The sequence below is a fragment of the Buteo buteo genome, chromosome 13, assembly GCF_964188355.1.
Source record: "Buteo buteo chromosome 13, bButBut1.hap1.1, whole genome shotgun sequence".
NCBI lineage: Eukaryota > Metazoa > Chordata > Aves > Accipitriformes > Accipitridae > Buteo > Buteo buteo.
Window position 1 is genome coordinate 39,471,884 of NC_134183.1, and position 15,517 is coordinate 39,487,400.

The window sequence follows — 15,517 nt, forward strand, 5'->3', positions numbered from 1 at the left end:
AGGTCCCACTGAGATTTGAACTCAGATCGCTGGATTCAGAGTCCAGAGTGCTCACCATTACACGATGGCACCTCCTGGACAGGTGTGGTCCTTCCCCTGTGGCCACCCTTGCCGAGCCACATGCTCCTGGCTGAGCCTGGCAGTCTCTCCATCTCCCAGTCTCCCCTTGCGGTCTCTGCTGCTGCCTCCCTTCACCCCCATGTTGGACAGCCTCCCAGTCTGCCTCTGTAAGTTATTGCCTGTCCTGTTCTCACCTTGTACCTCATGCTAAGCAGCCGTTAACCACATATCCTTACTCTTGGTTGCGGTCCTAGCCAAGCTTCTGACCTTGCCGAAGGGGGCGACCAAGACAGAGGGCAGGGGATGAGGTTCATCAGAGAGAAGAGCTAGCAGGAGGACCCAAGGCAGCTTGTTATGGGTTGCACAAGCTGGACTGCCTTCCTCTGCTGGCACAGTCCTGGCTGACTTCAGACCCTGGTCCTCTTTTGCAGGACACGCTGTCCCCTTCTGCCAAAAGCAGCCCTTTCCCTCAGTGAGAATGAGGTTTTTCTCTCCTGAGGCTGCTCCAGACCGGTCCAGACTTAGGTGAATTCTACTATTAGCTCAAGGCAGCTCTCCCACATGCCCTGGGTCCACCTGGCCAAGGGTCCATGCACACAGTGGGGAGAAGCTGCACTGAAGCTATCCTCCTTGCGCCAGGGTTTGAGTCTGTGTGTTGAGAGCAGGGCCCTTCCTCCCAGCAGTCAGACAGGAGGAAACACATGCGGGGACACTCTACTAGATCTCAGACTTAGCCCAGGACACTGAGGACGCAACTGCCTGGTACCTTTGGACTGCCCAAAGCACTGGGCTTGCAGCTGGTACTTCTGAACCCACAGGACAGACCAGGCTGCTGTGCCCAAGCCTAAGATTTCAAATGGCGAGTTACATTCAGAGAGGGTGTGAGAAACACCTAGTCGCTGGAGAAGGGTTAAAATTCCAGAGAGTCACAAATCTGAACGCATGTCGCGGAGAAGCAGCATTGCTGAGGGCTTTCCTCATCCATCCCTGGGATCTGCAGGACCGAGCAGGGTGGGAGGAGTGCCTGGGAGCAGCAAGAGCAGGGCCCAGTCTCTGAAGGTCTTGCAAAGAGGTGGAGGGACCCCCCACTCCAGGGGCTGGAGCACGGGGAAAGGGACGGCCCTTTCCCATGCGGATGCTGTGCCGCTGCAGGAGGAGGGATGTCCCTTCTGGGGCTGAGACAGCGTTTCTCCAAGCAATGGAGGGTCTTCCTGGGGCTCTGCTAGTCTCACCCAGCACTCGGGGAGAAAGGGTTCTGGGCCAGTGGGTTGTGTGGGCCAGTGCCCACAAGGCAGCTTCCTTGCTCGGGGCATTTTGTCCTTGGTTTCCTTCCTGGCAGCACTGCCTGCTGGGGCTGCCATGGTCCCCAGACTGTTTGCTTCCCCAAGGTCACGGCAAATGTTCCGTCCACTGTAGCCTCCGATGCTGCTCCTCCCTGCAGGACACTGCGGGGAGGACACTTTCTGCCCCCCTTACAGGCTTCAATGGGCAGCCAGAGATCTCCCAGAGCTCCCCAGCTCCTGGGAGCTGCAGCTCACGCCAGGCTGGCTCACGCAGGAGGCCAAGCCACTCCTGTGTCCTGCACTCCCAAGAAATTTCTGGCCCAGGGCAGGCCTTGGCAAGCCAGTGAGCGACCTTAATATAGCAGAAGCCCCCTCACCATCTATTCTCCAGGCTGAACAATCCCAGCTCCTTCAGCATCTCCCTCAATCCCGACATGCTCCGGCATGCTCTGATACCACCCTGTGCATGTCCCCTCTTCCTCTTCCTCTTCCTGTGTGCACAGGACGACCTCTTCTGTGGCTCATACTTCCTGACTGCGGTCCTTCTGAAAAATGCCACCAGTGCTCGTGCAACCTGTGGTGGGATTGCGTGAGGATGCCTCTGTCCTGTCAGCAGTGTTGGAGAGAGCCTGCCATGCCCCTGTTGGCCTCTTACTGGTGGGCCTTTACTCCCACCTGTCCCTCTTCCCACTGGTGCTGTCCGTGTTTGCTGGTGAGGAACTGCCAGCTCAGGGAAGCTTTCTGGGTTGAAATCCTGCTGGTCAATGCCACATCCTGGATTGCCACCTACAGAGTGTGCCACTGGGCCTGAAAGAGGGAAGGATGTATTGCAGGGGCTCTCCAGCTTTGGGAGCAGAGGGCAGAGGAGCTCCCTGACGACTAAGGAGAGGGAAAAGTTGCCCCATCTCCAAAACGGGGGAAGAAGGACTATCTGGGGAACCAAGGAAAGCTGATGATAAACTGGAGCAAGTTCTGCGGAGGATCCCTAGGGTAGTCAGGGGGTGGAGGGGCCTTGTAAGGAGAGGCTGAGGACCCAAGGCTTGCTCAGCTGGGAGACGAAAATGCTTAGCGGGGATCTAATAGGAGCCTCCTGGTGCCTACTCCAGGAGGCTACTGCGATGGCTGGAGGATGAGCGCCACGGTCAGAAGTTGAGCAGGCAGTTTGTGACTGGCTACACAAACACAAATGGTCACCCGGAGGGTGCCTAAGCATGGGAACAGGGGTCCAGAGAGGCTGTGAAACGTCTGTCGTCAAGGTATTTTATGACCCGAAAGGACAAAGCACTGATCAGCTGGTGGGAGCCTGCCTGAAGCAGGAGGATGCACTCTCTGACTCCCTGAAATGCCCTCCAACCAGAAGGGTTGTTGGAGGGGAAAGCGGAAGCAGGGAGAGAGGATTTTGTGGGTGAATGTTTGAAGAAAGCCGAAAGCTCCACATTGCAGGGGAGAGGAGAGGCATGCAGAAAGTGACTTTTGTAGGGGAGAGTGGAAAATGGAGTTCCCCAGGGGCTCCCCTCCTTCCATGATTCTGTTCTAGGCCTACCCACCTGCTACTGGTGGGGCAGCATGGGTACGCCCATTTCTCCTTCTACAGGAGCTGGGACTGCAGCAAGACCTGGTCAGCAGGCTGAGCAGAGCCCCCAGAGGGGCAAGAAGCCTCCACTGAAGAGAGAGGCCAAGAGAGAGAAGCCATGAAGGGGGGCAGCCAGAGAGAAGAGCCTGTCAGGAGTGGGACTCGAAGCCATGCCTCCCAGGGAGGCTGCAACCTGAACGCAACGCCTTAGACCACTTGGCCATCCTGACCCGCTGCTGCTGCTGCTGCTGGTCCGTGCCCTGCAGCTGCCAGAGCCAGCCCACCTCAGCCAGCCTCCTCCTGGCACTGCTGCAGGGGGAGCTGTATCCTGGGAGCACCCTTGCCTTGCTCCCACCAAGGGCTGTGGACTGGCGACCGCAGCTCCTACACGCGCTTCGTACCACATGGAACTGGAGTACCCAGCACAGGGGCAGCACACTTCTGACACATCTCCCAAAGCCCAAGGCACTCCTTCAGGGGAGCAACCAAAGGAACCGTCAGTGAACTACGGCTCTACGCACGCCAGTGTCCTGTCAAGGTTTCCAGGCACACGTCTACCTTTCCCGTGACTTCCTCCATTCCCTCCAGAGCCTCAGGGGATGGCAAGCCAAGCACTTGGCCTGCAGCACTGCCAAGCCCTTGGCCTGCAGCGCTGCCAAGCACTTGGCCTGCAGCGCTGCCTGATGGACGGTTCCTGGGGCAACAAGGGTTCTTCCTTCTTCCCTGCTCGGGGCTGGGAATGCTGGGCAAGGAGGGTTGTGCAACACCAACACCTGGGGGAACGCTGTGTCGGTCTCAAGGAGTCAGTGTATGGGAAAGGGTCTGGAGAGTCAAGGCAAAAGGACAGGAGATGTGCCAAGTGCAGAGCAATGAGTGGGCCCCCATTCCTGCGGGGAAGAGGCTGACTTACTGCCTGTGATGTAGAGGAGGAAGGAGGGCACAGCTCTCTGGGACTTGTTGCTTCATGGAAGGAGGTAGTAGACTGTAAGGCATCTCAGGGGGTCACTAGTCCAAATGCCTGCCTAAAGCAGGGCTAGCCCCAAAGCTAGAGCAGGTAGCACAGTGCCTGAGCCCCACTGAAACTTGAGTGTGATACCCAGGCATGGAAAATCCCAAACAAAGTTCTTCGGGCACCTGCTGCAGTGCTTCAACACTGCCTGAGAATCTCAGAATGGTACAAAGCAGCCGCTGCAGCCTGCTGTTGCTAAATGGGGAAGGCACTGTGGAGCCAGGCAGAAGAAAAGTTGGTCTGTGTTGGCCAGGAATCAAATCCAGGTCAACTGCTTGGAAGGCAGCTATGCTCACCACTATACCTTCAACGCTCCTGCATGCACTGCTGCCTCCCGCTCCTCCAGCCCAGAGCCTGGCCTCCCTCCTGCTCCTCCACGTCCCATTCCTGACTGCCTCCTGCTCTGCCAGGTCACCAACTGCCCTCTTGCCTGCTCCTCCGCTTCACAGACTATCCCACCTCCTCCTTCCAGCCCCCTGCACACATACACACGACCTCAACCGGCTGGCACGTGGGTGTGCTTCTCTGCCTGTGAGCTGTTGGCTACGGAAACTCCAGCTGCTGGCTGCTGGTAATGGTCACGCTCCCCATCTGCGTTCATATGTGGGCCAGCTGCGCACGTACTATGCAGGTGCATGTGCGTTTGCGTGTATGTACTGACGTGTGGAAAAGAGACTCCACAATCAGTGAGATTGTAAAGTGGGTATGTTCATTCAGCACGGGGGGTAGTCTCACCAAGTCATGCGTGCCTGACTCAGCAGTTCAAGTTTTTAAAGTCAGGTGTTATATATTCACAATACACCTATACATATGCATGACCTATCCCCGCTTCATATTAAAATTAGCTCCAAGAGGTCATTTCCATAGTCTTCTCTCAACTGCGCTTGCGCAGTGCCTCTTTATGGTGGTCGTCTGGTGGCCGCAGAGATGAAGATAGATGACTCCTCTTCGTCACCGCTAGTAGCCTCTTTTCTTGCGCAGGCTCAGTGGTTTCTTGGTACTTACCCAAGCCGCAAGACCAGTCTTGCCTCGCTCTTGGGGCCAGCTCCTGCTTCCTATCAGGAACTGTCTCTCCCTCATTGGCTAGCTCTTGGGGCCAGCTCTTCTTATCAAGGACTGTCTCTGCCTCAGCTAATTTCAACAATGTAAGCGCTAAACATCATCTTTCATCCCCCTTTATTATGTCTACTGAGATTCTTCTGACTCCCCTTGTCTCAGTCCCCCCTTTTCTAGGAAATAGTAAATTCTTTTACTATATCTAATCCTAGTAGTTCTAATACATTGTTTCCCTATCTAGCATACTCTCAAAATATTTGGTGGCACAAACAGTTGTTTTAGCCATGTTAAATTTGGCAACCAGGAAGTTAGTTTTTCCCATACCTCAGAAAATCCCCATGAAGTATTATCTTGTGAGTTGAACGAACACGTTCCCATCCCATGCTACGCTCCTTGTCCCCACGGTTGCCCATATCACCGTGTGAAAACTAAGTGTCCATCAGGATTTTCCATGGAGTTTTGGGTGTCTTTTTCACTCTGGTGTGATAATCCAAGCGTTCTGTTCCTTGATCCTAATTGTGGTGAAGGAGGTAAGTAATACTTGAAATGGTCCACTGCGGCTCCAGAGTTTTTTCTGTAAGAGACTTTATATACACATAATCTCCTGGTTGAATATTATGCACAGGCCCATCCAAACCTCTCCCTCGAGTCCCTACCACATGCTCCCTGATTTTATTAAGTTGCTTACCTAATGCCACCATGTAAGAAGTCATAACTTCATCCCCCGCTTGTACAGACACCCCTCTCTGTATCCCATAGGGTTGTCCATACAGGATTTCAAAGGGGCTCAGTCCTTCTTTTGCCCTTGGTCTTGTTGGTATACGCAGAAGGGCTAAAGGGAGAGACAGAGGCCATGTCAAATTTGCTTCTTGTCTTAATTTCACAATTTGCTGGTTGATTAAGTGGTTCATTTTTTCCACTTGACCACTCGACTGGGGGTGATATGGAGTATGAAGCTGCCAATCTATACCCAAGTGGTGGCTAATTTGTTGTACTATTTTTGAGACAAAATGTGGTCCTCTGTCAGAGGATATGGTTGCTGGAACCCCAAAACGTGGTATCATCGCTTGTACCAGTATTTTAGTTACCTCCCGAGCTTTAGCTGTTCTTGTTGGGAATGCTTCTGGCCAACCTGAAAAGGTATCAGTTAATACCAATAAATTATCGATACTCCCCTTTTCTTGGAAGTGCTGTAAAATCAATTTGCCATTGCTGTCCAGGCCCATTGCCTTTTCCAATCTGGCCCATTTCTGGCTTGGGGGTATTCTTAGGATTAGTCTGGAGGCAAAGATCACACTGTTGTGTCACCTGTCTCACCGTGGTGTATAAATTTCTAGCCACAATTTCTCTTACCAAATGATTATACAGAGCCTCTGTTCCCCAATGTCTTTTCCTATGTTCCTCCCGTATCAAATGCCAAAATAAGCAAGAGGGAACGATGAGCTTTCCCTGTGGGGTATGAGCCCACCCCTCTTCATTATATGACCCTTCTAAATCTGTAATGAGCTTCTGATCTTCCTTGGTGTATTCTGGCTTACCTTCTAGGGAGATCTGCCTATCAGGAATTAAGGCCCCTTCTATTTTCACCTTTGTTTTGGCCACTTGTTTTGCCTCTCTGTCCGCCAGCTCATTCCCTTTTTCCAAATCTGAGCTCACTTTCTGGTGTGCCTTAATATGCATAATTGCTACTTTCTTAGGGAGCTGGACAGCTTCCAGTAACTTCAGAATTTCTTCTGCGTGTTTGATATTTTTCCCTTGAGAACTCAATAGTCCTCTCTCCTTCCAAATTGCTCCATGTGCGTGTACAACTCCAAAGGCATATTTTGAGTCTGTATAAATGTTCACAACTTTGCCCTGGGCCAATTCCAGGGCGCGGGTTAGAGCAATTATTTCTGCCTTCTGTGCGGAGGTGTTCATGGGAAGAGCCCCTGATTCTATTACCTCTTGGCTGGTGGTGACGGCGTATCCTAACTTCAACAGGTGGAGCACTTTTCGCTCTCCCGGGTGCATCGGTAGCCCATACCCCCGGGGTACACTTGGTTTAAGATGTCCTCGTTAATGCTTCCTTCTAGGGGTAGACTGGTTAAGGTTAGGCTCAATATTTGAATATATTGTTGATCTTTTACCTCCAGAGTAATTTCTCCCTTTTTGAATACAATTTTTGCTCCCAATTGTTCCAACAAGTCCCTTCCCAGAAGTGCCTTTGGGGAGTTGGGCATATATAAAAATTTATGAATGCCCCACTGTTTTCCTAATTTATATTCTAAAGGTTTACAAAAATATGCCTTTTCACTTTGGCCAGTCGCTCCTTTCACCATGACATAATCATCTCCCAGGGGCATCAAAGCTTGATTCAGAACCGAGTATGTTGCTCCTGTATCTACCAAAAATTCTGCCTCTTGTTGTGTTTTCCGTAGCTTAATTATAACCAGTGGCTCCACTAGGGTAGATTCCCCAGGTTCCCGTCAATCTCCCTTCACATGGGCTACCGTTCTTCCTGTTTGAGCCCGCTGATCCTCTTTGTTCCTTGGGCATTCCTTTTACCAATGACCGAATTTCTTACACAAAGCACATTGATCCTTGCCCAGTCGGGGCAAGTCTCGTCTAGGCCCTCTTCCTCTTTCTTCCTGAATAACAGCCATTAATTTCCTTTGCCCTTGCCTTTATCCTTCTTCTCTGTTACTAAATACTCTCCATGCTTCATCCAACAATATTTCTAAATTCCTACCCTCTGTAGGGCGTAATTTCTGAAGTTTGTGCCTTATATCCCCTGTAGATTGACCCCAAAACAGGGAAACTAATTGTTGTATTCCTACCTCTGACCCAGGATCCAGTGGTGTGCTGCGGCGCATCACATCCCTCAGTCGATCCAGGAATTAGAATGGAGACTGGGAAGGGCTCTGTTTAACTGCATATAAAGCTGAACAATTTATAGTTTTGGGGATTGCTCTCTCCATTCCTTTTGTAATCCACTCCTGATACCCCTGCAATCTTTCCATATGTGCAGATCTATTAGCATCCCACTTTGGGTCTTGGAGAGGGAAATATTCCTTAATGTCCCCTCCTGTAATCTTATAATGATCTTCAGCAAGGTTTCCTACTGTTTTTAAAATCAGCTGTTTCTCTGTCTCAGTCACATATGCCAACAATAACTGTATATCCTTCCAATCAGGGTTATGCTGTTTTACAATAAATTGGAAATGCTTAGCTACACTTATCGGATCTCTCCTATAATCTTTTGCAACCTTTTTCCATTCCCCTAGGTCAGCAGTAGAAAAGGGTACTTTGATTCACATCGTCCCACCATCTGGCCCCACTGCCTCTCGGAGAGATACTTGTAAAGCTGTTGAGGTAATTTTCTTCCTAGTATGGGAAGATACAGGACTGCTCGGGGGGGTCGGAGTTCTATCTGAGTCTGCATCCTGTTCCTGTGGTCGAGGGGGAGGCTTAAACAAATCAGTTAAATCTTGTTCTGGTACCTGATGAATTTTATTTGTCTTTGTACATCTTTGTCCAATACTACATGCTGAACAACACCGCCTCAGTTTACCTCTAAGCTCCTTGTTGTTTTCTCGCTCAAGTGCAAGCACCACGGGGTCCTGTGGGGATACCATTCCACAGTCCCTTTGCCACTCCAGATGGTTTCGGAGGGTGAAAAACATGTCTGCATATGAAACCTCATCCCATTTTCCTTCTCTCCTTAAAAACAGCATTAGTTGTAATAGAGTATTATAATCTAGTGACCCATTAAGTGGCCACTTAGCATCACTTTCTAACTTATACAACGGCCACCATTGATTGCAGTATTTAATAAGGTTCTTTTTACTTTCCGTACCTCCGGTCCCAACAATATCTTTCCAGTGGGCAATTACACAGCCCAGAGGACTCTTCCTTAATACCCCTCCTTGATTGTTTCCCATTTTATATCTCCTCCTAATGATTCTTAAGTTTGATCTTGGCTTCTCCTTTTAATAAACTTCCATGCAAATTGTTTCTTACACTTCTTTTACACGTACCAAATTTCTGGAATTAAATTTTACTTTACACACCAATGTCAGTATTTTGGATTCTTGGTGAGCTCTTTCCCAATCATAAAAGTGTGGAATTTGGAGAATACACTCAAGGCAGTCTGGTTTCTGTCTGCTAGATGTACAGTGCCAGCTTCTCCCACAAGGTTTACACTTCAACAAAACCCAAGCCAGATGCTAATTATTATATAGTCCAGTTGCAAGCCCACATACAAAGCAAGGAATCACCCCTATTAATACATAAAGACATTCACACATTAACAAACATACATACACCTAAAAATTTCAACAGATCATTTCCACACACCCACACAAAATCGTTAACATAAATTTCCAAACATTCACATCATACAATCATCACTCCAGTTGACAACCTTTCAGCAGCTGCAAAAATGTACCAAGCGCAATTGCGAGGGGGTCCACTTACCCCAAAAACGTACCAAGCGCAACTGCGAGGGGTTGCACTTACCCTTCTCCTGGCTCTTATATACCAGTCATTGACAGGTCTGTCCTGGCTCCCGATACTGGGATGCAGCAGTCACCCCGGATTTGCTCGATTCACCCCCAAGATTGCTGGTGGCCGCTCTATCAGTCAGCAAATCCCCCCCTTGTTACCATAAAGGGTACCCTCCTCCCATACGGGGACTACGCTGCACGCCAGACATCTCTGCACAACTTACCAGCTGCCCCGGCCCGTACTTTTACAGGCTCCCTTTGTGAAACATATCATTTGGTCCGTGGCTTCAGGAGGTTGTTGTCTGCTCCCGCGGTGAGCGGCTGGCAGTGGAAGCTCCTCCGAGGAAAGTGCTTGGGGCGTGCCTGGGGGGTGTCTGCTCCGCAGTCGGTCCCACAGCCAAGCAGAGTCTCCTGGCTGGCTCGCCAAACTGATGTGCCAGGACAATTTCAGTGCTTCACACCAGACTCCTCTACCCGCCCAAGCAGGACGTGTCTCAGCTCTTATACACTATTTTTTTTCCTCCCACCTCTCTGCTAAACAAAGGGAAGAGGCATCTTCTGACAGCGTCATTCCCTGTGGGCTCTCCTACTGCTTTGTGATTGCCGGACGGCCATTTTTGACACTGTCATGCCCACATGTTCTCAGATCTCCCTCTCAGGGACTGTCTGCTTCCTTTGGACCAAGAAGTGTGTGGATATAAAAAGATATACCATGCAGTGGTATCCACTCTGGAATGAAGACGAGCACTTAGCACAAGCGATATTCCTGTGGATGGCCCATTGCCTGCAGAGCCAGAGGCGACCTCACAGTCGACATGCAAGCGATCTTCTGGCTTCTGGCCAGTCAGGTACTCAGGTAGCAGGGAGCTCACCTGCAAATCCCCGTGCTATCTTTCTGCTGCCAGCTCGTGAAGCACTTCCAGGAAGAAAGACCCATAGAAGAGGCCACTCTCCATTATCTTTGAAAGGTCGCGACAACTGGGAGAGGTTCCTGAGTCCTGGAAGAAAGTCATTGTCACTCCTATCTTCCCCAAAGGCACAAAGGAGAATGGGGGCAACAGCAGGCTGGTCCGCCTCACCTCGATCCCTGGGAAGGGGAAGGAGCAACTCATCCTGGAAACCCTTTGCACACCCATGAAGAACAAGAATGCGATTGGTCTTGTTTTCATTTCGTTCTACTCCTAGCTCATTTCTGTCAGACTGTGCTTTTCTGGTTTTGGGGGGGCTTGGGGGGGTGTTTGTGTGTGTGTGTGTGTGTGTGTGCGTGTGAGAGGGGTATTTGCTAGGAGATCTCAAGCTGCACTAGCCAGTGAGGAGAGTGGATTGGCATCAGGGACTGCCCAGGGTTGGAGCAGGACACTGGACAAACCAGGCCTGGGCTCCAGGCATGGATTCTGCACAGACCTGTGGTACAGCCTAGGGTTCAGAGCACCTGCTGACGTGCACATGGGAGTGAGGGGGTGGGTGTCCAGCAAATGCAAATTTGCTGAATTCCAGTCCTGAGCAGCCAGAAGAGAGGGAAAGACTCGGGCTATGTGTGAGTTTTGTCTTGTAGTGAGCAAGAGAAGACAAAGAAAACACCGCCATGCCTCCCAATTTTTCCAGGCTCAGCTGCACTCCTTCACTGCAGACTACTCCAGCATGGGTTCTCCCCATGCTGCGCTTCTGAACAGGAAAATCTCTTTCAGCGTGGGCTCTTCCACAGGCTTCAGGCCCGTCAGGGAAGTCTTCACTGGCGTGCCTTCTCCGCAGGTTGCAGTTCCTTCAGGAGTATCCACCTGCTCCAGCCAGCATGGGTGCCCTGGGTGCCACAAGCTTTGCAGATGGCTCAGTGTGGTGGAGGCCCCTGGAACCAGCTGTGTGTGTGGTGCAGGGCAGCCCCTTAGCTCTTCCCCACAGAGGCCACCCTGCAGCAGCCCCTCTCCCCACCACTGCCAACACCTAGCCACGTATGGCCAATACAGTGCCCACGGGGAATACCTACTGTCCTGGTTGCAGCTGGGATAGAGTTAACTGTCTTCCTAGTAGCTGGTGCAGTGCTGTGTTTTGTGTTCAGTATGTGAAGAATGTTGATAACACACTGATGTTTTCAGTTGTTGCTCAGTAGTGTTTAGACTATAGTCAAGGATTTTTCAGCTTCTCATGCCCAGCCAGGGCACCTGACCCAAACTGGCCAATGGTGTATTCCATACCATGTGACGTCCCATCTAGTTTAGGAACTGGGAACAGGGGGGGCAGGGATTCGCCGCTTGGGGACTGGCTGGGTGTCGGTCGGCGGGTGGTGAGCAATTGCCCTGCGCATCATTTGTACATTTCAATCCTTTTATTACTACTGCTGTCATTTTATTAGTGTTATCATTATCATTATTAGTTTCTTCTTTTCTGTTCTATTAAACTGTTCTTATCTCAACCCAGGAGTTTTACTTCTTTTCCTAATTTTCTCCCCCATCCCACTGGGTGGGGCGGGGAGTGAGTGAGCGGCTGCGTGGTGCTTAGTTGCTGGCTGGGGTTAAACCACGACACCTACTCAGCCCTGCTCCTGGCTGGAGCTGCGAGTGAGCACGGCAGCAAACAGACTAGGATGGAGAACCCCCCCAGATGGTCAAGCTGATTGCATTGGTGTTTGCCAAAGTAGCAGCAGCCTTGTCCTCCTCCTCCCCACCTGCAGATTCCTGGAGGTCCCTGCTTGCGGCTGGGAAGTTGGGATTGAGCTGCCAGATGGGAAGGGAGAAACGCCTGTGTCCCCAAGCCACCCACTTCCTTGTGGGGGGAGCTCTGCCTGCTGCTCCACAGCCACCCGTCTGCCTTGGCGAGGGGCACTATGGGAGTGCTGGCTCCTAAGAAGGCAAAGGAGAAAGAAGGTGGCAGTGGCAGAGAGGAGGGGCTGAGGGAACAGGAGGGCCGTGGCCATGGGTGCCCAGAGAGCTAGAGCAGTGCAGGTTAAAAGTTGCTGGGAGAGGCAGCAGCTGTCAGGAGGAGGGAAAAAAAGGGCCAGTTAGCAGAGGATGGTTTCGATCCATCGACCTCTGGGTTATGGGCCCAGCACGCTTCCGCTGCGCCACTCTGCTCCCCCCAGCACCTCTGCCGGCACCTCCCACGGCCCTGCCTGATGCTCCCTGGCACTGCCGGCCCTCATGCCTCCTTCCCTTCCTCTGTCCTGTGCCCTCACGCAGGCCAGGAAATGGGCTCTCTGGAAAGTTCACCTCCTTTGGGCCTGGAGTGGGTAGCTCAAAGGCCTTGCCTTGCTGCTCTCCCCAAAACCCTGCACGGGGACTTTCTTCTTGGCCACCCAAGCTGGCTCTGCAGGCACTGGAGGAAACCCCGGAGCGAGGGGGCAACCTTGCTGCTTTGCAGGACAGAGTTATTGCCTGTCCTGTTCTCACCTTGTACCTCATACTAAGCAGCCGTTAACCACATATCCTTACTCTTGGTTGCGGTCCTAGCCAAGCTCCTGACCTTGCCAAAGGGGGCGACCAAAAGAGAGGGCAGGGGATGAGGTTCATCAGAGGGAAGAGCTGGCAGGAGGACCCAAGGAAGCTTGTTATGGGTTGCACAAGCTGGACTGCCTTCCTCTGCTGGCACAGTCCAGGCTGACTTCAGACCCTGGTCCTCTTTTGAAAGACATGCTGTCCCCTTCTGCCCCAAAGGAGCCCTTCCCTCAGTGAGAATGAGGTTTTTCTCTCCTGAGGCTGCTCCAGACTGCTCCAGACTTAGGTGAATTCTACCATTATATCAAGGCAGCTCTCCCACATGCCATGGGTTCTTTGGACAGCAAGCAGCCGTGTGGTGCTTAGTTGCCAGCTGGGCTTAACCCACGACAACCTTGCAGCTATGTTGGCGAACTGAGCGGGGAGGAGAACAAACCACCACGAGACTCCAGCTGTGCTGCACAAAGTCTTTAATGAGAAGGAGGAAATGCAGTGGCACGGAACAGAGACCGAGAAACACATCTGCTGGGTTCAGGGAGGCACAGAGAATGGCCCATAGCCCAAGGACAAGCTCCAGGCAAAGCGCTTGCCTTTCCCCATTTCGATCCAGCCGGTGGCAATGCCAGCCCACCAAGAGCAGGCCCTAACTCCGGCACGCTCCCTCCGTCAGCAGGAGGTTCAGCAAAGCAGAAGAGAATGAGCCCTTTCCCGAGGAGCTCAGAGCAAAGCAGAGCCAGAGGAGACAGCGAGGATCCCACGGCTGTGCTCTGAGGGAAAGAGGTGAGGATGGGGCCCGGCAGGGTCACCACCACCGGGGAGGCCTGGATGGCCACCGTCGAGTCAGCGCAGCGGGCGACACAGGGCTCATTGCAGCTGCTTGCAAGTGGGGTTGGGCCGGAGGCGCCGCAGGGCGTTGGGAGACAGGGTCTGAAGCAAGACATCTCTCGGCGAGGGAGGCAAAGCTGAAACACAGAGCAGGCAGGGAGCATGAACCTCAATATCAGTCTGTCTGTCTTTTTCTCAGCTCTCTCCGTGGAGACTCTTTGTTTTCAAAACACCCAGTGTGCCGACATTTGCCATGGCCCTCATTGTGCCCTCCAAGTTGCACGGCACAGGAAGGCTGACCCACTTTTGGAATAGGCCCCAGCGCAGTGGCTTTAAAGCGCCTGTGGAAAGACTGATCATACCCCATCTCCATTGTTGCTTTGAAGATGGCACTGGACGCCCTTGGCCACTTGGTTAGAGACGGCCTCCTGCAGGTGCACATTCTGGTGGGCAGACCCCCCTGCAGCTGAGCCCCATGGATCCCCTTCTGCTTGAAAGAGCCCTCCTCTTCCCAGCTCTCCCCAGCCACCTCCCCCAAAAGGCAAAGAGATTGCAGCCCTTCAACAGTTGTATGGCAGGGCAAAGCTGAGGCAGCCCAAGTATCAGCCTCAGTAGCCACCAAGACAGCAGTTCAGCTCACAGAGAGAGATGGAGCAGACTCCGGCTTACCTTGCTCCTCGAGGAAAGGGAGGCAAGAGAGGAGGATGCAGAGCCTGGAGCAGCGCAGGCTTTTATGCTGTGTCCCAGAGCCCTGGGGGGGCCACAAACATTCCTTGCTCATGAAGCATCTCAACACCTAGTGGTTGCAGCTTGCCGAGGCCTCTCTCGTGATTAAGCCTTTGCCTCTTTCACCTGAAATGTTTTCCTCTCACTGCGTATCGTCTAACATCAATATAATTAATTTGTGTCCAGCTCTGCTAAGACCTATTGGCTCCAAGGACTCAGACTAGCTGTGCAGACATTTTAAGTGACTGTGTCCTTCCCCTACCCAAATTAAGCTGTTTTGCTCAGCAAGGTCATCCCAGATGCCAAAGTCCTAGATGGCCTGCTTTTGAGCAGAGGCTGAGGGAAGAGAGCCAAAAGATCATGGCTGTTTCTCCTGGGTGAGTGATGGGGTGGCCCATTCCATGCATTTCAAATTTCAAAGGGACATCGGATCAGTCTCCCTCGGTCTGGGGGGGTCAGGGCTGTGTCTGCCTCCCACCCGCTGCGGTCTGAACTGCTGAAGCCAGCAGATCATCCCCTTTGGAGCACCAAGGAAGACAGGGATCCTGCAGCAGCAGGAGCGTAGCCACGGCTTGCAGGTGGGCTGAGTGTCCTCATCCCACCGCGCAGAAGGGACCTGTGCCTGCTGCTCCTCGCTGCACTGCAGGCCTCGCCGTGTCTCCTCTGGCTCTGCTTTGCTCTGAGCTCCTCGGGAAAGGGCTCATTCTCTTCTGCTTTGCTGAACCTCCTGCTGACGGAGGGAGCGTGCCGGAGTTAGGGCCTGCTCTTGGTGGGCTGGCATTGCCACCGGCTGGATCGAAATGGGGAAAGGCAAGCGCTTTGCCTGGAGCTTGTCCTTGGGCTATGGGCCATTCTCTGTGCCTCCCTGAACCCAGCAGCTGTGTTTCTCGGTCTCTGTTCCGTGCCACTGCAATTCCTCCTTCTCATTAAAGACTTTGTGCAGCACAGCTGGAGTCTCGTGGTGGTTTGTTCTCCTCCTCCCTCCGTTGGCTACACGCTCTGCAAGGAGGAGCACTGGCTTCTGTCCCGATCTTACCAGCAGTTGTGGGTGGAGCTCCCTGAACTTACAGCAG

General features: G+C 52.3%; 2 non-coding genes across 2 annotated transcripts; both read right to left on the reverse strand.

Annotated features, from left to right (window-relative positions):
• On the reverse strand, positions 1–72 carry TRNAQ-CUG (transfer RNA glutamine (anticodon CUG)). The gene has a single exon. It is a non-coding gene; the product is annotated as a tRNA-Gln (tRNA).
• A 12,389-nt stretch (positions 73–12,461) lies between these two features.
• TRNAM-CAU (transfer RNA methionine (anticodon CAU)) lies at positions 12,462–12,533 on the reverse strand. The gene has a single exon. It is a non-coding gene; the product is annotated as a tRNA-Met (tRNA).
• Positions 12,534–15,517: the final 2,984 nt, after the last annotated feature.